The 26,873-nt window shown below is 44.8% G+C and overlaps 2 long non-coding RNA genes across 6 annotated transcripts in view; both read right to left on the reverse strand.

The window, feature by feature from the left end:
- Nucleotides 1-3,302: 3,302 nt before the first annotated feature.
- Nucleotides 3,303-5,436, reverse strand: LOC134161580 (uncharacterized). Its single transcript, XR_009964033.1, has 3 exons — nt 5,377-5,436; nt 4,095-4,225; nt 3,303-3,431 (listed from the first exon to the last, which is right to left on the reverse strand). It is a non-coding gene; the product is annotated as an uncharacterized LOC134161580 (long non-coding RNA).
- Nucleotides 5,437-10,795: 5,359 nt separating this feature from the next.
- LOC134161584 (uncharacterized) overlaps nt 10,796-26,873 on the reverse strand; it is a 41,754-nt gene continuing 25,676 nt past the window's right edge. For 2 of the 5 annotated variants that reach the window (XR_009964041.1, XR_009964037.1), the window contains 5 exons: nt 25,336-25,690; nt 22,765-23,016; nt 20,385-21,841; nt 19,316-19,403; nt 10,796-10,874 (listed from right to left, as the gene is read on the reverse strand). This is a non-coding gene — a long non-coding RNA (uncharacterized LOC134161584). The remainder of the gene's footprint in view (nt 10,875-19,315; nt 19,404-20,384; nt 21,842-22,764; nt 23,017-25,335; nt 25,691-26,873) is intronic. The other 3 variants (XR_009964038.1, XR_009964040.1, XR_009964039.1) reach the window with 3 other exon arrangements.

Consider the following 26,873-nt stretch of genomic DNA (forward strand, 5'->3'; position numbering starts at 1 on the left):
TGTGCAGAGGGAGGAAAACAATCGGATCTATCTACAGACAGGCATCAGTCTGCACTTACACTTGCAGCTTTGCAAGAAACAAGCTGGACCACGTCACGCAACCCAGACAGCACATCCCTGCCTTCCACGCTGAGCACCGATTATGCAGGAAGCCTCAGGAATATCAAACATTAAACCAAGGGCACAAATGCAGGAGAAATTGCTCCCCAGAAATGAAGGGTTCCTACCACAGTCCTAAGAGGATTTCTGAGCTGCCAGAGTTCATGGTTGTTCTGTGATCACCTAACACTCACTGAAAACACTCCTGCAGACACATTTACAATCATCAGATCGGATGCTCAGCCCCAAATGCTGGGTTTCTCCAGATGCCTGTAGCACTGACAGCTCAATGCACTCATTTGCTCTAAACCCAGGTGGAACAGAAGCCATGGATGGGAGCTGATCCTAATTCTGAGCAGGGAAATTCAGACTAGGAAAAAAATAATCAAAGGCTGAAAGAGTTGTCTGAAACAACTAAGAAACGAATTTGTGGCCAACAGAATAGAGCTGTTAACTTAAACCCTGCAGCACAGGTTTCTACTGAGTTTTGGGGCAAATTACTTTAAATCAGGTTGCTCAGGCACTGAGCAATAGAAATGATTCTGGCTGCAAAGGCCTGGGCACAGAGCTCTGCTTACTGCACATTCATACCCACACCCCAGCCATGTTCTTGCATGGATTAATAAAACACTTAAGAGAACACATTCTTAATTAAAACAGTTTGGGCTCAGAGATGTGAATTACAGGCTACAACTTCCATTCATTACAAGTGTAAGTAACCAGGCTGGTACTCATTTTCTTTTTGCAGCAAAAAGCCCTTAAGCAAGAGAACTTCCCTCTCCCAAAGCCCCCCAAAACCAAAGAGAAACTGGAAAAGAAGCTCCAAGTGATTTGAGCCTTCCCCAGGAGTGGGTTAAGCTGGAGGTATGCATCTGCAGTTGGGTAAAACCAGCTGAACTCAGCTTTCTGCATCCCCATGAGTAGTAGTTTGTATTGCACTAGAGAAGACAGAAGGGTTTGAGGTGTAAGCGGAGGACCTCACTTCACAGCAGAATGAAAACCACTTTCCCATGTTGAAAACCCTCTCCTTTCAAAGAGCATGAATTGTAGTCTCTACCTTTTGAGGTGGCTGGTGTTGAATCAATTCATTTTGACAAATTATTTCTACTGACAGTCTTCATAGTAATATTTCCATCCTCACAGCAAGCCAAACCCCTGGCTCTCCAGGCTGCCCTTGCACCAGCCCTGTATTTGCACTAGGATGCCTTCTGCAGCCTCAGGTATTTCAGGTACTTTGCAATCTTCATTCACAGCTCCACCCACCACATCTGGTCTGGTCTCAGCCCCTCCCTTCAACCTCAGCACCTTGCCACCTCATCCTGGGGTCTGCTGCTGCTGAAGGTTCCCCTACCAGTGTATTGTACAACCATTGTAAGAGCTGTCTTCCATAGTAAACATCCACCTCATTTACAAGGTCACAGTTATTGTTAGTCTGAGTACAGTTAATGCAAGCAACAAACCACACTGCTGCAGTGCAAAACCACTAAAGAATGCTGACGAGCGGTTCAGCCATGGGAGAGTTCAGGCCTTCCAAAACAGCAATAGTAATTAGCACAATTAAGAATGCATCTGCCACTTAGGGCAGTGCCACCTTTGCCAGCTGTAAGCAGTCAGGTATCACACTGCTGGGGAGCAGCAATTCACATTTGCAAAAATAATGTCTGGCAGGAAGTATTGCTTGGGCTTACTTAAGCTCTAAAACCTGTGGAAGGAGCTGTGCACGATATCCTGTTTGAAGGCATTTCTAATTTAAATTAATGACCTGAAGGATAACTCAAGGCAATAACGATCTTATTGTACTAAATCCTGCAATAGCTGAAGTGAATTATAAATTCCTCTAACTGATTTAGTGGTTAACATTCTGAATCGTAGCTAACCAATGCAATGCTTGCTGAGTTCCAGCATCAGATTAGATGAAACTATATAGGCTGTCCTCAACCTCCCTGGCTGGTTTGGAACAGGCAGTGGAAAGCACAGCAGCCCTGGAGGTGATAAGCCTGGACTGCTGGGAAGGCAACCACAATTCATCTGGGCACCTCCTTTCCAACACTTACCTACAGGGATGCTGGAACATCCTGGAGAAGACGAACTGACTTAGGGACACCAAGTGAGCTGACCAACAGGATGAGCCCTGCTCCCCCCAAAGACAACTGGAGACTGACTTCATAAAAAGCATGATTTGCCTTGAAAATTCACCCTGCCTGCACCATTTCCTACTGGTGGGGACCATTCTTGCTCTGGTGATGATTTGCACATTTGTAAGTCCATACATCACATGTGTACAGAACACAGTAAAAAATAAGATGGATAAAATTTCCCTTTGAAAATGCACAGAACCAAACTGCCCTGAAAAAAAGTGCTTTCAGCAGCTGAGAAAAGCAGTCTGGTATTTTACTTGCAGGCCAACCTGCACATGAAGCAATTGGGTAGGACCTGCACTTCGTACTTGTTTTGTAGACGTTACGGGTACACAGGTCTTCCTCACTGTTTAATCCAAGGGATTTATGAACAGCTGGAACAGCCCATTTTATACATCATCTGCATTTTGCCAAGTTTAGCTATTTCTTATTCTGTTCAGGATGCCATAAACAAAGCATTTACTCCAAACACAGCTCTATTTTAAGCTCTAAAGGTTATTATAAGTATTAGGTTGTGGGCTCTGTTCCGAACTTAAACAACTACCAAGCTGTAAAATGTGGCTTAGTAGAAGTATTAGCAAATCCACAATCCATTTCCAAATGAAATCTCAACAGGTTTATTGTTGTGATACCTGACTGGGAGGAAGTCAGCGTTTTCAACTCCTTTTCCTTTTGAGCTGAGCAGATTTGTTTGAACCCCTAATTCAAAACACAGCTTTAACTTTCCCAGCCCACATGGCAAAACCCCCCCGATGTAAGTAAATCACCAGTACTTAATAGTTAGTTATTAACAAGAACCTTGGAGAAGTGAACTACTGAGGGGCTTCTATCTCTGGCTACAGTCATCCTTAGAAGACATTCCAGGAGTGAGTAACCACCACCTCTGCCCACCCCTCCACATCCCAACACCAGCCCCAAGCATGGAACACCATTGTTACAACTGCCAGTATTCTGTACACTATTTTCTCTACTTGTGCCTAACAGCTCACTTCTACCTGGAACCAAGTCACTGCTGAGAGACACCAGGATGCCACGTAGCAGCCACACAACATAAAAATCTTCCTGTCGTGTAAATAGCTAATTTATTTCCCTTGTTCCTCTCCTTCCCACTGTATACTTTGTTATTTTAAGGCTCTTTTCTCAAGGACAAACTTTGCCTCCCATTATTTCTAGCTTGTACCCAGTGTTGAAAGCCTGAAAAAAAATGATAAATTAAATGAGAAGGAAATGTTTAAGGGTTCCTATTCATAACAAAAATACTTAAGGCAGCTTGGGCCATGAATCTTCCACCAGCAAGTTGAGATACACATAAAGAACCTGATTCAGAAAAGAGCGTGGAGGACTTTCATGGATGCCTGCTGTTCAGCAGATTTATGGGGGTAGAGGCTGGTATGTGGGTAGAGTCCAGGCAAGTAATTAGTTCCTTGCAGAACTCCAATACGGAGTTAGCTTTTCCCAATTGTTCAAAGGCTTTTTACCCAAACAGTGGGTCAGCAATAAGCAGGTCTGCTTTCACACTGCCCAGTGTCTGCTCGCTCTGTGCTGAACGCTGCACTCAACTGCTTGCCTCTTGTGTGTGAAGATTAATGAATGATCAAGTCCTGTTTTTTTGTCAGCAGAGACATGTGCATCTCGTTACAGGATTCAGGAATCTGGCAGCAAAGTCCCATGGTGTTTTCCAAAGCCACCCAAAGGTTTTGTTTGGTTTAATTTTCCAGTTAATAGGGATTAACTTAAAAACCTCATTTACCTTTTTCTATATTATGTCAGCTCTTGAGCTCACATAGTGGGGAAACTGCTAGATCCAAAAATCCCACGGATTTAAATCATGTGTATTTGAATCATGTGTTTACTCACAGAACAGGAATAGGCTTGGGCTACGGCAGAGAGCTGTGCCATCGTCATGGCTCCTTCTGACACAGAGGGCCACCTTTTGGGTTCGGTGCCCGTCATCTGTCTTTCCGATGATCTTCAACAAATGTCAGCTCCTGCCAACAAACCAAAGTTCTGGGTTAGGGTTTTTTTAGCCCTGGAGCCCACAGATTAAACCAGCACCACCCATGTTGCCTGAGGGAATCAGACATTGTGGATGGCTCACTTCGAACTCCTCAAAACATGGCTGAGAAGCCATGCTGCTCTTCAGGAGACAGCAGAGTCTGAGAGCTTGTGGATGACAGCCTGGATAACCAGACCTGGAAATAAACTAAGTACACGTTAATCAGCCTGTGTCTGCATGGGAGGGGAATAAAACAATCTTTAAGCCTGCATAAAATGGTGAAACATATTCACCCTTAATTTGAACCACCTCAACGTTCAGCTGTGCTGAGCACCAAGACCTTCATGTGCAGTATCTCCTAACATCCGAATTTGCCTGGACTTTCAATTATCCAGACAATAATGAAAACATGTTGGTGAGGCGAGCGTCGGGTTACAATCACGGATTCCTGCTTCAATAACAGCCATAAAACAGAGACCTAAAGCATGTTTTTTGCTTTTTTTCCAAACATTAGCAACTCATCTGATACTTAGGCCAAGGATCCAGTTTCCTGCAAGCTGATGACATGCGAGACCACAACCCTGAGGCTGATATTAAATTATACATATATACATATATAAATATACAGAAAGAAAACCTGTGAAATTACAGACACAGATGTGTTATTGGTGTCATAATTTTTTTCCATTAAACACCGTATTAGGTTTATCCCCTTTCTATACTTGAAAATCTTTACATATAAAAGATGAATAGCAACTTCTCAAGGGGATCCTTGTGGTTTAACCTTGTTACAGGAGGTCAAATGCAACATACAAACTATATTGGTACAAAGATGACTGTAAAATGGAATTAGCCTTTTGCTCTCTGTTCAAATGGAAAGGAGGAAAATGTGCACATTTCTGAACCACTCCTGCTTCAGAACCCCAAAAGGGACTTGTGCACAATGGTCCTGGTGAAGCTTGAAGAGTGTGTTTTCTTGAGGAAGAACTAACGCAGTGACACCCAGATCCTGACTGGCACAATATTACACTTTGGAAACACTGAACCATAATAAGTTAGGATTCAAGTAGACCAGATTCCCACATCTTCTCACTGCTAACCCCAACTTTAATCACTCTCTTCTCCAGTACACACACAACTAACCTGCTCAGCTAACATGGGCACAAGTGTCTCTGAGAGCAGCCCGGTCTCCTGTGCAGCAGGGATGAGATTTCTTCAAACTGAAATAAAAAATGAGGGAAAGAACTAGCACATTAAACAGAGGAGGTAGGAAGGGGTACTGTAAAGAGCACTCAAACTACTGTCCCTGTTTTGGCCACTCTACCAGCCCTGTGCTCTCCCCACACACAGCCCATGAAGGTGAATCTTTACTTGTGCCCATCCTGTTCTCTAAGCCAGGCTCATATTCTGAACCAGCTCTCACATATCTATGTTGATCCCATGATTTCAGAAATGCCTATTTTCCAGCATGAAAACTGCCTCATTTTCAAGCTCTATTCTTGAAGATGCTCTTGCGATGAACAACAACAGCTGTGCTACTGAAATAAGGGTGAGACATGGTGCTGGCATCAGTTTGTGATAGTCAAGCAGTGTACTAATGCCTGACATCCCTCTCACCTTCCTATGGACCACCTGCAGCAGTCAGAGGCAAGAAAGCTCTTTGAGCTCCTAGAGGAAAGGACCAACCATACCAGCAAAAGCTGCAGGAGCACAGAGTATCCACAGCAAGAGGAGCATCAGCAGCAGGGAGAAGGCAGAGGCAGCACCTTCACAGCTTTATGAGAGATTCCTGGCCCAGCACTCATCCCACAGCTGCCTTCCCCAGGCTGTCACAGCCAGTGACCAACCTGCAGCACCTGGGACTCCCCTTAGCTGATTACCAGAGAAAGTTAACTCTTCATTGCTGGGTAAGTCCCAGCGTAGAGTGCAGAACAATCAGGCCCATGCAGAATCCACAGATTTCTTTCTCAGCTCTATTAAAACATCACTGCTAACACCATAACAAGGAAGGCAGCACTGGTAGGGAATCTGGGATATTACTGATACTCTAAAAACCTGGGATCTGTTACCTAAGCCCACTGCAGGGATACAGTGCAATTAGGGCTGAGAGCCTGTGCCCCAGGTTTTGATCAGGAGCTCCTGTAGCTCATTGGCTGCTGGGAGATACTGTGGATAAGGAACATTCCCTATAGCAGGAACATCTCACAGGTAGCTGAGCACAGAAAATAATTCCCACCACAATAATTAATACCTCTGGATAATCACGATAGAGACCCTATCAAGTAGCATCAAAGAGAAATGTCAAATCATTATATTCTCCTAATGCCCTCAGTAGCGTATCCATTGGGATTTCATAAGGAAAAACTTCCTTCTCCTCCAGATGCTCAGCAGGCAGGACATCTGCAGGCCTTATGAATTTTACAGTCAGATGAACAGAATCACAGAGCATAAGAGCTTCCAAAGGAAGACACCAGCAGCAACACCACAGTAAAGATCTTCATTACTTTTCCTTGACATTTTCATGACAGAATTCATGTAGAACATAAAACAAGCATAGGGCATGTTTACTGGATGTTTTATTGTTCAATAAAACATAAATAAACAGCTTTTTAGATCAAAGCTACATCAATAAGGAAGCACTGTGGCTTCTGAGACCAAACTAATATATCACATAATCTGGAGTTGAAGGAAGTACTCCTGGCACTTCAGCTTTACTCAGAGGAATCCACCTTAAAGGCATAGTGCCTGTCTGCCATCTGAAGTCTTATTGTTCAAGCAGTTTAACAAACAAGTACAATTGAGGTATCTGGGGTTTCAGAGTCCCACCACGCATCCTGTGAAGCCTTCTGTGATGAGACTTTTAGGGTCTATAAATAAACTTATCACAGAAGAGCAAACAGGAGCGTTTCCAGGAGAGCTTAGGGTTGATTTTCTGTGTGTACATCACTGCCTGAGCACCAAGCTCATCACAAGCAGTCAGTACTAGCCAAAAAGATGCAGCTTCCCTGAAAGTCAGTGGAAAGGCATCGGTATCAGCTCTGGATCAAGTCCTGGCCCTTCTGAGCAGCATGAGCCGCTCTAAATACCATATGTAAAGAAAAGAAGAGTTCTCTCTAAACTTTCACTCTCCTCATGGATATATACCTTCCTTCTCACCCTTTTCCTTCAGCTGGATACAAACCTGAACCTACAAACCAAAGAACGATGATTTGCAATGATGACTCACTGGTTCTACTCACACTGGCCTTCTTACACACATATGAGTATTTGTAAGGCTGTGATTGCACGGGATGCCACCAACCACTGACAATACATACATACAGGCCAATGTCTGGCTTATTCATCCACAAATCCAAAACCTAATGTAGTTTGGTCACCATCCCGATAATCCTTTTCTCTGTCAGTTCAAAAGAACAGCACACAATGTCAGACATGTGGACATTTTATTAGGGCCATACTTTGGGTTGTGCCAGAATAAACTCAGTGCATACCTGCACATGTATTCCAGGATCTTTTGTGGTTTGCTTTTCCAGTCTTGCCAGAAACTGTGTGGATTATGACTTTTAGGCATTACTGACAATCATGCCTCAGTCTGTTTCCTGGTATGCATTTCATATTGTGCTCTTTGCATGGCTATAGGCTTTTGCAGTTATTTTGGTCCCATGTCTCCTAATATGGGTAGTGGGAACTGAAAATGCCGCACAGAGCTCATCCTGGTATGCATTTATTAATGTGATACCAGGGTAATGCTGGCCACTCCTAAAATAGCCATACATCCATCAAGACTAAGGCGCCTTTTAAACAGAACAAACCTGATGTGTCCCTCCTGAGCACCCTGGCGCTGTGGGTGCAAGGGAGAGCACAGCAGAGGCTTGGGGCATCTGCCTCCTCCATTAGAGGAGGGGACAAAGGGGTTTGCTGCAAGAAATCTGTCCGGCAGCAGCAGGTTCCAGGGTGCTCAACAAGGAAGCCCCACTGCTGGCCATAGTGATTTAGGGAGGTGACCCTCACTTAGTAGCTAGGTGAAGCTGCTGGCAGGCATCCATGAGTTTACCAGGCTCAAAAAGGTCTCTCTTTGCTAAGGATCCTCACCTGGGCTAGCAGTGCTGTCCTGGTGTTAGTACAGCCCACAGTGACACAAAACCTGCTCCTACGGCAGCTCCTCAGTAATTCAGATACATCTGTGGCCGAGCAGTAAACCTCACTGAGGTCCAGGATCTGTTCCAGCCTCAAGGATTCCCAGGTCACGCTTGCTCAAGTGCAGGAATGGAAACAGCACTTTCCTGACTGCCTTTGTGGTGACTGTGCCCAGCACCTGAAGGCCAGGCTGTGCTTTTTCTGCCTCACACATCATCACCCTCCGCCTGAATTAACTGGCAAGACTGGTGATGATGCGTGAGGCCAAACAGAATCCAGCCTGAGCTGCCAGGGATGCCTTGGCTCTGCAGTGCTGACAGGGCTGGAAAAAAACTACAACTTGGATCCTGAATCATTCAAAGGAGCCTGAGCTGCAGGGCTGGGCCCCAGGGATGCACAGGGGTTGTTGGCTAGGATGCACAGAGGGATGGATGGTGACTGAACCCTAAAAGTGGGTGAGAGCTGTCCTGTGCCTGCAGCTCTCCTTGGTGTGAGGGGACAGGAGGGTTCCTCACCTGCCTGGCAGCAGCATTTCTCATCCCTTTCACTGTCATAGTTATGGCAGAGAGCAGGAAACATGGATGGAGTGATCCTGCTTTGTGCAGGCACTTGTTTGTTCCCAGTTCTGCTTTTCCACCGGTGTTGAGGTGGGCAGCAAATCCCTAGAGAGAAAACACAGGAGCTCAGGAAATGCAGAAGGAAAAGAGTTCCCCCCTCACTCCCTGTCTTCCCAAGCAGGAGCACTGTGCTGCAGCAGAACCAGTGTCCAGTCCCACGCATGGAGAAGGGACACCCTCCTGCACCCACCTCGCTGTGGACAGACCAGGTTGTCCCTGCATACGCTGGAGCCGGTAATTTTATCCTAAATGTGCTTGTCTAAAAATACCTCACTTGTGTGTTTTTTGACCATATGCCCAGGATCATGAAAATTTTTCCGTAGGAAAAAAAGCTGAAAAAAAAAACCTTTAAACCCATAACATCTTGGAATGATTTGACCACTTTCTTCTTAGGACATTCTCTCCTTTTTATAACATGATGGGGTTTCTCCTGAATTTAAAACATCAATTTGGCCTAACAGGAGGAGAGTGTTCACTCTTCCAAACCATAAAGATCAGAGACTATAAACTGTTGTTTCTTAAACGTTTCATGGCAAAAGGCATTCAAAGCATAACATTAACACAAAGTTTTTCTGTAAAACAATCTGGGAAGTGTAATCTCTGTAAGGGTTTTTTTATGCACCATGGCTAATTGTTCCTGACAGTATGATTTTACATCAGGCATTTTCTGTAAATTCAACACCATTCAAACTTTATGGCAGGTAATATTCCTTACAACTGCTCAAGTCCTGACCATGTCTAAATTACTGTTGCAGAATGATGTTTTTTGGGTTGGGGTTTTTTTAAACTACAAAACATTGGGAGCAAGAGTCATGCAATACAACAGGCTCATGGTCCCCTTTGCAGCCAAAGGGATGGAGAAGGGGGAGAAGTTTCTAGCCATCAAAGCTGAACATAGGACTCCTTAGAATTCAAATCCTAAACCAGTTTTATATGGCTTTGGTATGTCACGATATGATGGAGCCTGATTGATGATTACTTCATGCTTGCATTCACTGAGGGTATCAATGTGAATCTGATGGTGGGTTTTCCAAGCAGTTCCCCAAAGGCGTTTGTCCTACAAGCAAAATTTGTGTTTTATAAGAGAACCTGAAACATGGAAAGCTGAGAACCTGTGCACAGACTGATGAGTTTCTGCACAGCACCGTGTGGTTCAGTCTCTGTCCCAGACAGAACTTCTAACTGCACAAGCTGATGTTCCCTGGAGGAATTCCACCCCCTGACCACAGAGGAGGATTCACCATGACCAGCCTTGCACCCTCAGCCTTACCCCCTGGATTTCCTGAGCTGTGCCCCCATGGCTGTGTTTAGCAGCTGAACACACAGGCCATTCAGAGTCCAAAACAGAACACGAGAAAAAACAGTTTCCCTTGGTTAGAAATCCCTGCCGTGCTTTACACCAGTGCCACAGCTACCAGGCTGCTCTGAGCAGTAAAGCCAAGGTTTGTTTCTCTACTGACAGTCTGCAGACATTTCTAATCTGAATCTTTGATGGAAAAAAATGCCAAACAGAAGTTAACTTATTATGGAGCCCATGAGATCAAGAAGATGTGTTTCATACAAGGACCTCAGCATTCGAAGATGCACCGAGTTACCAAAGCTCTGGGGTTTGCTGGGGTGAATGTCCATTTTGGAAAGAAAAGAGAAGCAATTCAGCGTTGTTTTCTCTTTTATGCCCCCACAGCAGGAGTGCCTTGATGGACCTACACCATCTTTCATAATTAGAGTAAGGTTTAAACACCTGATACTTAGAGAACTGTCTGTTTGTTTCTCACAAGAAATTCTTCAAACTCACCAAATGGTCTGGAGAAGGCTGGTCCTTCACTGGTGAAATCCTCATACATCACTCAAGGACATGGTTGGCCACTACAAGGAGAGTTCTTGCTCCTGCTGTGAAAATGACAGGGTTTATGACATCTTTCTGACCACTGCTGTACTATTCCCCACAGACTTTACTCTCATCCACATCCTAGGGCCAACTTACACAGAGACTGGGACTGTGGTCCAGCCTCCTTTGCCAGGCTGAATTACCTGTGTATTAGCTCTCATTCATATGCACACACATACACATGAGAAAACCTCCTTTCACCCAACTCACTATACCTTATAAAATATGGGTTATAAAAACTTTATGGAGCCTGTTCCTCGGAGGGGCTCATTCCAAAGTGCAGTACGCAAAACCCAGCTCTTTTATGGCATAGCAGAGAAAGGGCTCGCTCTATGCCGAGCTCCTCGTATGAATCAGAAACAGGACTGGGCTTCCAACTGGACCACACAGCCTTGACCGGGTTGCTTCAAGGGCAGCAAATGAATTTGTGTCTGAAGTAAACCGTCAAGTGAGAAAACACTGTTCCTCTCTCCTATGAATTCCTCCTCACCCCACCGATGCACAGCTCTACCATGAGGGTCAAAGAGAAGGTGACTGCTGAAGTGCAGGCCTTCCAGGATAAGCACCTTTCCAGAAAACCATGGGCGACCTTAAGCAGCCTTTGCTAGAGGCAAAGGTCTTCACCCAAAATGACTTCACTCGCATCTGATTCACTCACAGCTGGGAAGGAAGCTCCAGAGCATTGTTAGGAGTAAATGGACAGATCCCATCCTTGAAGGGAGAATTGGGCTCCTGGCAATTCACATACCTGAGCATAGAAAGTGCGATAATAAATGCCCAGAGTGTGATATTCATGAAAACTGGAGAGTAAATCAGGCTCAATGCTGTGAACATATAAAACATTTTATATGGAGGCTCAGACCAAATCCAAACAGCTTCCACTTTTTCTCTCCATCCATCCTCTAAACACTTCATCTCCGGTTTCATCTTCTGCTCTATTCCATCTCTACCTCCTCCTTGTCCTATTCTTCTTCTGTTCTTTTTTGAAGATAGCACAAATAGGACAGAGCATTTCTAAAGAGAACAAATTTGGATCCTAATCTACAGGCAAATCAGGTCTAAGTAGCAAAGCTCTCCTAGCACAGGACTGAATCTCACCACTTTTCATGGGACTGTAGCTTATTGGCTTTACTGAGGCTCTCATGCTGTACCTACCTTCACTCTTACCATTTCTGAGCTAGATTCTCAATTTAGGTGATCTGAACTAGCTCAACCACAGATTTATTTTACACTTGTTCAGCAAATCGGTTTCCTTGGTGCAGGGTTGAATTATTCATTACTGTTTTTCCTAGGACGCAGAAGTTCCTAAAAGGTTTCTTTCTTGTATAAAGCATTTTCATGTTTGAGTATTAATTTTTAAAACCTCCTCTAAATCCACAGTACTTTACAGTTGTTTTCCTGAACCTCTGCAAATATATCACTAAAGCTTGTGAGTCCCTGCACGCACACACATATGAACTTACACAAATAGGTGCTCACATATTTAGTCCTTATCTTCCTATTCAGATACACACTCCCCAGGCCGAGTGCAACAACCTGCCAACATGTATTTACATACACCCTTGATGCGAAACACAACTCAAAGTCTGTGAAGCTGAAGGTGGACAAGAAGTCTGCAGTTTAACAGTGGACTCGTATTCAGAAGAAGTCCTTCACAGGGTCCATCCTCTAGCATTGCCAGATGCCACTAGGTAAGCTCCTGGCTGAAAATGGCTCTTTAGAGTTAGAGGAGCACATCTTATCCCACATGCAGGAAGCAAATGCTGGCATCCCCCCTGTGTGCAGTATAAAGGCAACACTGGCTTCTTGACCAGGGCTCAGCCAAGCTGTATGGCTGCACGCAGATGTCCTTTTTCTTCTATCTGCTCATTCTGCTTTGTATGCCCTCCTCTGCTGGGAAATGGAGTCTCTTAAAAGTTTCAGCAGCTCCATGAGGTCACTCCAGCTACAGAAAGCTGCAAAAACTGCCTGGGTTGATGGTTCAAGCAGCCACAGGTCTTTTTCATTACAGAACAGATATAACCCTATGAAATTATTATAATAATAACATCATTTATTTCAACAGGACTGAAGCAAAAAAGCTTTATGATGGTGTTTTATATGCAACATGTGCACTATAAATATTTCCATAAAAACATGCATTAAAATATAAAGTTGGCAAAAAGAAATCAAAAGTCAGGAGGAAAAAAAAAAAGTCCAGTTAAACAAGCATTAAACCATAAGCCATGGAATAGTGAATAATGAGCCCTCGCCAGTCGTGGCAACAGGCCTCTTTTTCTCTGGTTTCAGCTGCTTCCAAAGACAAAGGTAGGAGCCAAGCTAGCCATGGAGAAAGTCCCTGATAAACTCCTAGGCCACACTTCCCTAGTCTGTCACCTTCCTTACTACTGAGAAAATACCCTGCCCTTTCCATGTCAGTACCAGCATTCCTCCTCTGCCTGCAGGGAAGACCCAGTCAACACTGGTGCTCCACTGCAGTCAGTGCTGCCAACACCAACAGTGAGAATCAGGTCTTCATGAAATGCTAAGTCCTGAAACCAGGACATCCTCCCACTCCTGGGAGTGGGGACAGGACACAAAGGAAGTGACCAGCCTAAGGTCTTGTGGCTGAAACAGAAGCTGAACCCAGACCTCCTGAGATCCATCACAGAGCCAAGACAAGCCCATGTAGGGCTGCCCTTGGCGTTCACTTGATAAAGGAGCCTAGAGCTGTGATCAGGTTTCTGACACCTGCAGCGTGTGCTTTGCAATTGCACTTCACACACGAGCTGTCACGATGCTAAAGGAACTACTGTGCCTTTAAGGTCTGCAGCAGGCAGAGAGCTGCACCCACAGCTCTCCTGTGCTCGCTCTCCCCCTCTTACAAAACAGTGTAAGGGGTCACAGTTATCAATCCTCTCCAGCTTCAATGATAATCACAGAACCCCAGCCTGGTTTGGGTTGAAGGGACCTTAATGCTCCTCCAGCTCCAACCCCTGCCACGGGCAGGGACCCCTTCCACTAGAGCAGCTTGTTCCAAGCCCCTGTGTCCAACCTGGCCTTGAACACTGCCATGGATGGGGCAGCCACAGCTTCTCTGGGCACCCTGTGCCAGCGCCCCAGCACCCTCACAGGGAAGAGCTTCTGCCTAAGAGCTCAGCTCAGTCTCACCTCTGGCAGGGTAAAGCCATTCCCCTTGGCCTGTCCCTGCAGGCCCTTGTCCAGATTTCCTGTAGCCCCTTTTAGGCGCTGGAGCTGCTCTAAGGTCTCTCTGGAGCCTTCTCAAGAAAATAAGCTGTCTGTCTTTTGCTGGCTGCACATGACCAGGACCTCCTGGGTACCAAAGCCCAGGCCTGAGCAGCCCCACGGTAGCTGGGAGCACTGACAGTGTGGCTGCCAAACCCCAGCAGGCATTGCTGACACCAGCCAACACCCTCACAACAAAATTCTGCTTCCCAGGCCAATTCTGCTGTAATACATCATCCCCAAGCGAACTTGTCAGATTGGTTTGTCTACAAATATGTTCACACTTGGAAATCTCTCCCTTCTGTGAACAGCAATCCATTAAACATGCATCTCTCTGTTTTCCCCATCTCGCTCTCTGTACAGAAAGCCAGTTCTCTCCTTTTGTCCTCAGTAAATGCCTATTCCATGTTTTTGCATGTTTTAAATATTCACGCATACGAAAGAAGCTGTAAAAACATTGCAGGGCTTATTTATTATTTAGTGTACACACTTCTCCCTGCAGCACACCAAAATAAAAAACATTTTAGTCCTTTTTTTTTTCATTTCCGTTGTATTTGATTTCCATTACTCTGCTCGTTAAAGTTTAAAAACTGCTTTGTTTCCTGACAGTTGGGATTTATGTGTCTTGTCAGGCAATACAAGTGTACCTGTGGACATGATGGCAGGGGTGAGGGCGAGATGCTGCGGCACCTTCTGGCTTGTCATCTAAGGGTCCTGTGTGCAACACAAAGCTGGAGCCACACTGGCATGCAAAAGGTGCTCTGAGCCTTCAGGTAAGAGTACTGACCCCAGAGTTTAAAAGAGCCCTGAGTTCAGATACGAAGCCTACAGCTATTAAAAGATAAACAGAAGGACACTTTATTGCCAACAATAAAATCTCTGGAGTAAATATTGCCACACGTCAATCTTTCCACCAGAGTCACCCGATTCCCTGGTTTTAAGGCCAGCTCACAAGCTCACAAAGATGACTCAGGATAACTCTTAAACAATGCAAACCAAAGAACGTCACACAGTCATTTCCCCATCAAATCCTAACAACTGTCTGGGCTCTGGCATCTCTTCTGGAATGAGACATCCAAAGGCTGAAAGAGATGGAGAGTTCACCATGTGCCTCTAGGGGATTCGAATTACCTTACAATTCCAGACTGGTTTGGGTTGGAAGGGACCATCTAACCTAAATCTCCCCTGTTTAAGTTTGAACTATTATCCCTTGCCCTATCGCCCTAATGAAGAGTCCCTCTCCACTATCCTTGTAGGCCCCCTTCAGACACTGGAAGGCTGCTTTATCCTCAGATGAGTGCCCTCTACTTTCTGTTATTCTCCCAGTGCTATAACACTCCACAAATCTCTCATTCACTCCAGGAATTACAGACAAGCCCTGTATGCTGGAGCTGAAGCTGAGGTAAGATAGCGGGCTTAACTTGTCTGAGTGCTCACCCCCTAGCAGCAGCCTCATAACCCACCAGTGCTCTAAGGCAAGTTGGGATGGTGCCACCACAACGCCGCCAGAGAGAGATGTTCTCTGCACACACATACAACAGACACAGTAATGCAGGTGACCTTGTGTCACCATCACCAGGGTGTTTCAATGCTGACCCAAGACCACCAGTGGGAGCACGCTGTGGGCTCCTGCTCTAACACTGCTAATGGTGCTGCCAGCAGGTACAGTCCTTCCAGCAGCTTGGGCATCCTTCCATTAGGATCTGGACTGCAATCAGAAACTCTGTTCACATAGGTCACTCAACAGACCTCACTACCAACCTGGGCTGGATTCAGATGACTGCCCCAGCGTGAAAAGAGCTGGATCTTGTAACTGGTGCCATAAAACAGTGACTAGCTTTTAAAAAAGAAGTTCACTGCTTCTGGAATCAGGTGGTTTTGTGCTTGCTCCATGTGACAGGCACCAGTGATACATGGTGAAAGGCATTTCAGAAAGAGGCAGGCAATACAGCTAGGTTTTAGCATATTTATATGCTACTTTATAACATCGAAGCTAAAGAGCACATTGTAAAGCACCTTATAAGTGCTATGCAAACACTACTTTATTATGTATTGTAGAATATCATCTTGTCTTGCCAGGGAGCTGACTGGGTAACTTAAAATACACTTTATGTTGCTTTATTGTGTTTCCTCCCCAAAGAAGTGCATATCCTTTCTAAGCCTGACTTGGAGGTGTGCACACACAACACACAGCTTTAAATACTAAATCCTTGCCCCCACTCCCAGAAAGAAGCAAATTATTTCTCCTCCCCTTCCTGATCTAAAGGAATACTACCATGTCAGGCAACTCAGCTGTACCAACATGAAACTGATCTGAGAGAATTAACCCGAGTTCCCTCACCTCACCGTGGGCTCAATCAGGACTTCACTGACCTGAGGAATGCCATTATTAAATGCTTTTAGCTGAGCCTGAAATGAAGGAGAAATTTCTTTACGGCTGCCTCCTGTGTTCAAAGAACAACAGGCATTTTCTGGGAGATACTCCTCATTTTCTACTTCTAATTTACCTTGAGCTATTGACTAGAGCCATGTTGAGGAGTCTTCACACTAACGCTGTTCCCAAAGCACGGCAGAACATGCTACGCTGTTAAATGCTGATGGCAACCACAGCAGTGACTGCCTTGGGATAGGATAATTAGAAACTTCAGCAATGCAGAGGCTTATTTAGAAGGTGGGATGGCAAGAACTCTGGGCACTGCTGCTGCCAGTGGCCTCTGGTGCGTGCCAGAGAGCCAGACACCCTCCGTGCTCCTCCATGCTCCCAAAGATGACTCCTCTCTCAACAACCTTGTAACTGAAGTACTGCACTGAAGCTACATAAATCAAAGCACGTAAGTGACTGTGGCCCAGATCTAGAAGCTCCCTCTGCTCTGAGGTTTATTAGCTAAGAAGCACAGATGTGAGCCTGCTGTTCCATTGCGAACTCAGGACTGGGAGGCAGAGTTGTTTGTAGTTCTGTGTTTGTCGCGGTCAGGTCAGTAAATGCAATAATAACAAAGTGCTTCCTCATTCTCCATGCAAAGCATGCTAAAATGCTGCTCTGTGTGTACACGAGTGTGTGTCTGTGAGTGTGATTTGAGCACTAAATGCTATATAGGCAAAGAAGCCTAAGAGTAATACTGCAAGACAGAAAGAATAGAAAAACACAAAGAACAGGATTCTGGAACATTTCAGTATCCTGTTGACTCATGAGATTGAAGCAGACAGGTACAGCCCAAAGACAGCATGATCTAAATGTGGGCCAAGCTCTAACACACAGCAGGAATGTCTAATTTTAGTCTGTCCAGTTTTGGCAATGTCACCTTTAATTGCATGGCTCGTTTGAATTGTAAAACACCTTTAAAAGCTAACTAGTAAAAGGAAATAGGCCATATTTTCTAGACTAACAGTCATATTCAATTTTAACTGCAACAAAATTGGTTTTAAACAGTTAATGCACATTAGGACTTGAGTTACCAGAGAGAAAACATGGCCTGCAACCATACATGCAGATGTTTCAGCCCTTTAATTGAGGCTGCATTCACATCATTTCATGGCAGTGCTGCTGCAAACTGTTTTGTGGGACCCACGATTTACTGGTCTGGGTTCTTACCAGCTAACAAGCTGCAGACTTTGACACTGTATGGGTTGGAGTGACCTGCATCTGAGAGTTTCACACACAGGACTCCACGATGCTCTGGTCAATGTGAGAAGCAAAAGTGCCAGGACAAGGGCACGGACCCCTGTGAGTGAGGCTGGGTGTCCATGGCACAGGGGATAGGAAATGGCCACGTTGTAGTGAGTAGTGTCATTTACAAGTCTGATTGTCCAAAGAGTTTAGACTCTAAGTAGAATCTATTTAAGAAGTAGGCTGTTGTGCCAGCGTAGGGTTTGAGAATAACCCAAAACTCTTCTAGCAGAAGAGAAGATTTTCTCAAAGCCTGGCCTGAAGCCAACAAGGTGTTTTTCATCAGCTCCAGCGAGACAGGATTTTATCCCACATTGAGCACATGGAGCAATGATCAAAATTGGGGATTTTGTGAATGAAGCCCAAGTAAGCAGTTGGTGGAATCACTGAATACGCATGAGAAGACACTCGTAGCAAAGTGCTCACCGTCGGCAGAGGAAGAAACATATTGGGAAGTGCATTTAAATAATCCTCACACTGGTGAAATAATTAGCCACCATCCTGGAAGCACAGGCGTGAGGACTGGGCTACTTTGTTAGGAGTTCTAGTCTTGATTAGCCAGAGCCCAATTCAGAGCCAGTTTCCTCAAGCACCCCCTGGTTCTGCACTAGAAGGGCTACAATCGGAGAGCTGCAATTGCAGGGAAAGTGCTGTACGGCTTTTGCAAGAGCAAAATCCTGCTGAGCCAGTGATGGAGGTGAATATTTAAGGACTTTGCCACTAGCATAACCTGCACTGCCACCTGAAACACACTTGACAAAGAGCGCTTTTTTGTTGCTGCTGATTGTGCTGCACACATAAACTAGGGAATCTTCCTGGAGAAATGGCTCTCTGCCTCCCTCTAGAGAGATCTATGGGGTAGGCACAAGGGTCAAACTCCTTTTCCTGCTTTTGTTAGCATGAAGTTAACAGCTTTTAACTTGCTCTTTAGCTCTTCAGAAAACATTTCTGAACAACACACACCACCAGGGCTGATAACCTCTCAGCTGAGCCCCTCCATCGAGGAGCCCACATGCAGCACAAGAAGGGCCCTTGCCATGACCCTATAGACAGACTTTGTGCCTGCAGAATGCCCAGCACAGCCAAATCACAGAACCATAGCAAACCACAGAATCCCAAACTGGTTTGGGTTGGAAGGGACCTTAAAGCTCACCCAGTCCCAACCCCTGCCATGGGCAGGGACACCTTCCACTAGAGCAGCTTGCTCCAAGCCCCTGTGTCCCAGCTGGTCTTGAGTGCTGCCAGGGACAGGGTAATCTTGCTGGGGTATCTGAAAAGGCACTTTTATGGGCCCATTTTCTTACACAGGTACCCTCGTAGGTACCCCAGAGCCCCCTTCTGATAGCAAGTAGCAGCGCTGGAGTGGGCCATGGGTTCTAGCACACTCAAAATGGCTAGTTTGCTTTTACTGCAGAGCAGGGGCCCAGCAGAAGCCCTGTACATGTGGCTGCCTGTCTGCCCCCATGCCCACTCACTCACACCACATTCTCAGGCACCAGGCAGCAACGCAAGTGGCTCACAGAAGAAACTTGTAACCAAAACCATCACCTCTTATTCTCTTCAGTCCTGATGTCACAAGGTTTCTAAGGACACGTCTAAATTCAACCTCCAGAACTCTGACACGATCCCAGGAGACCTATTTACACAGAGAAAGATTATTCAGATATCTGTATCTTACAAAAATCACATACATATTGAAAGTGTTTCTTATTGGAAGTAATTGCTCAAACCACTTTAGTAAACACCACCTCATCTGGGGCTTTCTGAAGAATCTGTATTTTCTTCTGAGTACCCTTAATACCTGAAATCTGAAGTCTTCTCTCAAGACACAAGTCACATTTTTCCTCCCCCTAATGCATCACTTCAGTTGAGAGGTGTCCAAAACATGATGCAAGATCTTAGGTGGACTAAATTCTGTTCTTTTCCCTTAAGCCTAACGAGTCATTAAGAAAGGCAAGTGGGAAATAGCCTGGCAATTAAAAACAGAATATAGAGGAAAAAATTAAAGTAATGCATCCTTGGACTGTAATTTAGAGAATTTATTGGTCATAAAACCTTGATGAGTTATTCTTATGACAAAACCTGTAATAAGAAGGAAAAAAATGATAAAAATAATGAACGCATTTGTATGACAGCAGCTGTAACAAGTACAGGGAATGACAGAACCCTCCTTTGGAAGGATTTAGCTTCATAATTACAATCATATGGATATCTTAATGCCATTGTTTTGGTAACAGATTGTCAGTTTTGCCTTGGAAACCTTTCCACTGAAACTACTTGCATCTTATCCTGCAAAAATAAACACCTCTCTTGTCTCATGTGAAGCAAAATGCTGGGAGCTGTGCAAAAGATTTCCATAGGAAAACCAGAGAGTGATGCCATGAGTCTGTGGATGTGGTATGGGGAGGTCTGCAAGTGTGATCTATTTGGGTGGGACTGCAGAATGAAGCAGTCTCCTGTATGTGCAAAGGGCCTGGTAAGTAAGGATGTCTCACAACAAAAGCAGGCAGATGAAAATAAACCAGTGGGGCTCATCCACCTAATGAAAATTCTCCTGTTCAGTTACAGGAGCAGCAAGGGCTGCAGGGTCAGACCTCTAAGTGCTGAGGGTACCCACCTTAGGTGTTCTGTTCCAAGCCTGCACAGAATGGAGCCTAGCTGAGCCTGGGGAGGAGCAGAGGCTGCCCTTTGGAAGGACTTGCCATCCCTTTGTACAGTATCTGGAGTTACTTCATTTGAAGTACCGCAGGAAGCAGGAAAAGAGAGATTTGAATTAGACCCTGCAGATTGAATTTCAGAATTAGAAACTAGATCCTCCTGAAATCCCACCTGCAAACAAGCTCAAAGCACAGCCAGTTCTGGGACTGAGATTTAACCTATCACTTCTACCCAAACCACCACCCCTCCTGCACTTCCTCCCCATTTCATTTATGTATCTCCCCAGGAGACAGACTCAGCCTCTGATCCATGTTTCAGCGCCGAGCAGTCCACAAGCACACAAAACCCAAGCAGCAATAAGGAGAGGGACCTGCAGCAGCGTGTAGTCAATAATACATGCTGCCACCTCGCCCAGCTCAGTGAGAGTGTTTCTCCATTGCATGTGTCAAGGCTCATTTCATTTCCCAAGCAGCTAGTGTCCTGACAGGCGGGTGAGTAACACCTTCGTGGTACTTGATGTATTTAATGGGTGCCTATGAGCTGGTGGGAAGCTGAGGTCCTCCCAGACCCGTATGATCTCTTCCAGAAATAAACATCAGTTGGAATGGAAGGGCTCTGATAGGCACAATCTGTTAGCAGCAAATTGAACTGTCACCCTTGTATGTCATGTTCATTTGGCTGATTAAGGAGATATTAATCTACTGTCATTGTTACAGTATCTGTCATCCCAGGGAGAAAAAAAAACCAAGGATATGCAGGCAGCTTTTCTGGAGATATATATACACACAGTGAGGGAAGGCAGAGGTGTGCAGAATACAAATGAAACTCTAATCCGCTACAAGTATTGAACCAACTACAACTGATTACAGAGGCACACACAGAGCAAGCCATGGGTCCTGCTTCAGGTGATGCTGAACCTGGGTTTTGGCTGGTTTTGACTACAAAAATTCTGCAAATTCTGAGCAGTCAGGCTTTGCCTCCTCAGAGTGCAAACAGCTTTAGCATCTGTACAATGGGTACGATAAGCTGTAATGGTAAGGAGTTTCTGACCACATTTTGTTATTTCAGGAGGCAACATCAAATCCCTTCATTGCTATCTTTGGTAAAGGAGTGTGGGGACACTCATTATTTTTGCTTGAAATGGTGAACAAGCCTTGCATTAAAGCCTTTTTTGTTCCTCAGATACCAAGACCTCTTTCCGAAATACATGGCATGGAATATGTGGCAGGTAACACATACCCAGAGCGAACCTGCTACTCATTCAGCAGCACTGAGAAACCCAATCTCAGTTCATCTGCCAGCCCATCTCTTCCTTTCTTCTCCCTCTTTGTGCCTTCTTTGCCTGTTTTGCTGAATTTCCCCCCCCCAAAGCAACTCCTACATCCTGTTCTCAACACATCTTTTCCACCATTTTACCTGAAAAGAGATCAAGAGAGCTCGGTAATGATTTTGAAAGCAAAGGTTAGGCTGTACAAAACTTGAAGATGCCACATCTGCTACGGAATAACATTGCACTGAATGTGGTCTGAGGATTAACATAAAATGCCTCCAATTTAGGGGAATTAAGAGGAGTGTTGACTTACAGCAGCACATAGTTAATGAGGGAACATTGACTGCAGATCACCTCGGAGGAAATGATAAAGGAACAAATTCATTTCTAGCGTATACAGAAACAACTCCCACTGCCATTCACTTGCAAACCCTGGTAAATAAATCTAAACTTCTGGGCTGCTTCACATGGAGATAGCTCAGGATATCAATGTCAGTGCTGGTTAGCAGAACCCTTTAATGAGAGGCAGGCTGCCACAGCCTTTATTTAAGAGCACAGCTGCCATTAAAGCAAGATTTTAATGAATATGCATACACAAAACCTTGTCTCCATAGCGGCTTACTCATTTTTGTAGTGGGAACATTAATACAACCTGAAAAGCTCAAGAATACATCATTAAACATAAGCGGCTAGTTCCACATTTTCTCAGATGAGAACGCATGCATGCTAAAGCCCTGCACCCCCCTCACTTTTGCAACAGTCCTCATAGTTTATGTTTGAATCAATAACTATTTTAATATGGGGAGTTTAGAAAAGTTTGATTCAAATTCCTTTGACACAGTTCCATCAACATCCAGTTATAGAGCCATTCTGCATATGACTCATTAAATATTTAAAAGATTCCTATTATTGAATTAACTATTTATTGATTTATAATTTAAAAGATTTATGCTTGGCCATTAAAAAAATTCCAAGCTGACTTTCCCTTAAAGAGATGTCAGGTGCCATTTGCTGCTAGTGAATGTCTAATGTACCCTTTTCACCCCTGGAGTGAAGAAAGGACAATTACTCAAAGGACCTCTGGTTCAATATTCATACTGTTTAGATGCTGAGGTCTGTGGCTGCTTTTTTCCTCCTGCGGCATTAGGTCATGCTCAGCAGCGTCTATCCATCCATCCCACAAAACCTCAGCCTCCATGGAAATGCACAGCTTGTAGTTTCTCTCCTGTTACATTTATTGATTTGCATCCCAGATGAATTTTGCAAGCCATATGAGACTTCCTGGTTATATTCTTGCAGCAGTGATGCTCTTGTTGAAATCCTAAATGCAAAAGGATAAACACACATGGATACAGACACCCACAGCGGATCCTTCTATCACCGCTCTCACAGGGCCCAAATCAAAAAGCTTTTCAGACTGGGAGCCTTACCTGTGGAAAATAATGGGTCTTTCCAATATTAAGAATGGATTTAAGAGCTCTGCTGAACTGGGACCACGGAAATGAAAATACAAGCTGAGCACTGCAACATCAACTCCCAACTTCAAATCCAACACTTCCCAGGCTCTGGCTTTGCCCTTTCTGTAAGGAGCTGGAGGAAGAAATATTAATATATTGGTTTTATTTAGCACCTTTAATGTGAGGCTCACCCTCTGCTTTACCAACATCAATTATTGAAATCTGGACAAGCTCCCAAGGGCTGTCTATTATTATAAAACTCCCTTTACAAATGAGTAAACTGATGCACAGGAAGGTTAAGTCACTTGCTGAAGGCCACACGAACAGTCCACACCAGAGCCAGCTACAGCCTTCCAGAGAAGAAAAGGAGGATAGAGCAGAATAAATGCACTGGACAAACTCATGGGATTTCCAAATACAGACAAAAATACTCCTTGGATCTAATGGAAAAAGGAACACAAAACATGGGAATGACTTTTTTTCTGTACACAGCAAGTAAGGGTCTGCTTCAGATAATGATCTCTCACTGTTTGTTTTACTTTTGACTTTGGGGACCTAAGTTTTAGTGATACACATTTTTCTACAAGCCATTCTTGGCTCTCTATCAAAACCACACAGAGTAATTAGCACAGGTCTGTCAGACAGAACTAGAGCAGGGTAATGTATTATACTGGAGAGATTGTTGCTCCAGTTTCCCCAATCTGTGAATTATAAATAAAGATCTCTATGACTTGAAAAGACTGCTTGCTCTAAGTAGTAACTATTTCAAGTCTGCCACACAGCTTTCCCAGTGGTATTGCTGGAGGTTAGGGATTAACCCTAGAACAAATAATTTTTGGCACATCAGACACACACCTGTAATAAATTGAGTTAAAACTGAAATAAGGAAAAAAGAAGGTATTGTGGAGACAGAGAAAAGGAAGCTCACTCCAGTGTGATACAGGAGAACACATAAACAAATATATATATATATATATACACACATGTGTATATATATGTACGTATGTCCATCTTGTCATTAGTCCTCATAAATGGGCACTGGAAAGTAACACTGGGACTCTGGCAAAAGTACAGAAGGTCACCTCAAATTAGAAAGGAAAAGGTGAGGCTCAGACCAGTGAACAGCATATTTCTCCATCAGCAATGAAATCTAGATCTGCTATTGCAGTTATAGCTGTTCAGATCAAGGCCTCCATGTTCTGCAGGATCCCTGCTGGCCACAGACAAGGAACAGACTTTGCCACTCACATCCCCTTGGAAGAGCCTGCAAGGTACTCACTGAATGCAGACAAATTCAGATCTACCGTTTCCCTTCTCTGCTGCAAAATGGGAATAGCGGTTCCCACTGAGAGGGTGGTTTATGGGTGTGCATTTTCTGGAAGTGGAAGGAGCTCTATATGCCCAGGATGTGACTGCAGACGATAGTGCACAACTGGCCACAGCTGTCAAGACTTTTGCCTCCTAAGTTTTCTCTCCATGGATGATGGATCCAGAGCAATGCTCTCTGCTGTGGCATTTCTTTCCCAAGCAGTGGGTTCCAGCTGTTCACAGGCTTACAAGTCCTCTTCTGACCCACTCAGGGAATGATAGGCAGTGATTTATTTTAAGCACTGACATCCCCACTTGGGAAGAAGTTTGCTCTACAGCTGCCGTTCCCTGTGAAGTGCCAGGAGGGGTGTGTGGGACAAGGACTGGCAGGGCTGGGAAGCTGCGATCCAGCTCCCAGTGGAGTTCCTCCTCACCTGGTGCTCAGCAGGATATGAAAAAGCACGAGCAGACAGTTCTGGTATGAGTAAGGAAGAGAAGAAGATTCGCCCCTCCAGGGACAATGCTGACAGACAGGCTCTGTATCAGCTCTGTCACTTGTAATGGACTGGAAACTGAAACGGAGTCAAATCAAGTGTCTGTGCTCTCTGCAGAGCAGGAACTCCCCAGTCTAAGATAACCCATCTGCCCTGCCAGCCCTGATGGAGCTGCATGATCACAACTTGTTGGCTGTGCAAGGGAGAAGAACTCACAGTGAACAGATTCCCAGGGGATTTCCATTAAACCCTTGGCCATTCAGTCAGTTCCTCTGGCTGTCACACAGCGCCTTGGCCTCCACAGCCATACATCAAGCACCAACACTTAGCAGAAGTTTTTAAATGTGAATGACACACATTTCAGAGCCAGACCAGAGCTACCCGGGTGCAAACCTGGATGTTTAAATCTGGATACCTCCAGTCCAAGGGACTGTACTCCCTTCTTCTGCTTTGGACACTCTTCAGTCTGCACCAATGCCATCGGCTACGATATCAGATACCCATGCAAATTTCAGGTGCTCCTCAGAACGTCTCTGACAAACCTGATCCCATCAGGAAACACTCTTTCCCTCTGCTTTTCAGATGAACCTGTTGCAAATGTTCTCGACCTGCAGGCACATTATCAATGATGCTCAGGCAATTCCAGTGCTGTCAATACCCCTCAGGGCTCACAATCCCCAAAGGCAAGTGCTTCCCGCTGTTCATAGGCTTTGCTTGACCCAGGATCCAGAAGTCACTGCCAAGGTAAAGGTAAAGCTGTGAGTATATAATTTAATCTTTGGCAATATATATCACTTCAGAAAACTTGGATCTAAACACTGAACAGCCCAAAATACTTGTTCTGTTATTTATAGCCATAAATTGCCCTCATTTACAAGTTTTTTAATATTAATCCTCGGTAGCCATTACAGCAGCAAATACATGTCATGCTTCATCTTCAAATCAAATCAAATGTTATGGTACACTATATGATGCTTACTTATATACATGCAGTCACACAGACTAGTCAGGAACGTACACAGGAGTAGTAACTATATTGCTTTGATATCTAAGTACCTGTGAATTACAACACTGCTATGTAAATATATGCATACACAGAGACTGGCAGACTGGAAAGGATACATACATGAATAGGCTAATTCAAAATGAGTGGAGGCAAAATGAATTATTCACTGAAGGGTTTTTATCTGCATTATTCACAGAATGCATTGGAACACAATTACCCACTTGGTCAGTAGACCTCTGCCCAAAGTTTACTGTGTTGGACTTGCTGAAGAAACAAAAAAGGTTATTCCACAAATCAAGGTTCAATCCAGCTCTGCATTTAACAGTAATCACTGCCCACCAAGACGAACAGAACATCATTCAGTGACTGAGAAAGCAAGTCATGATGAAGAAGCTGTTGGAACAGGAAGCAGTTGATTTCCCAGGAGCCCCATAGATCCACCTCTGATGTCCTTTCAAATTCTCAGTTATTGCCACAAAAATTGCAAACTCCAGTTAAGAGGTGAAGCAGCTGACACACTCCTTTACCAGGGAAGAACTGTGACCTGAGTCTGCCTGTGCAAACTCATTCAATGCGCTTAGCAGATACAGCAAAAGAGAGAGACCTCCTCCTCGGGGCTTTGGATGTGTGATGCACCCCGGGATCAGCCTAAGTTCAGCACCTCCCTGCCTTTGTTTTGTCTCCCTGTTAACACTTAGCACCCGTGTGCTCTCCCACAGCATCCTTCCTCTTCTGCATCTTACTCTGGAGACCCCAAACTTTCACATGCCTGTAACACTGAGAGCCAGGAGCATCGTGGTGAAGGCTCGCGTGGTCCTTCTGTGCAGTACACTGCTCCTAAGGTCCTAGCGACAGCACACATGGGTCTCTGGGAGCAGGCAGCCATCCAGCCAAGAGAGCTCTCATACCACAG

The sequence above is a fragment of the Pezoporus occidentalis genome, unplaced genomic scaffold (assembly GCF_034315485.1).
Source record: "Pezoporus occidentalis ecotype Australia unplaced genomic scaffold, CSIRO_AGI_Poc_V1 ctg176, whole genome shotgun sequence".
Lineage (NCBI taxonomy): Eukaryota > Metazoa > Chordata > Aves > Psittaciformes > Psittacidae > Pezoporus > Pezoporus occidentalis.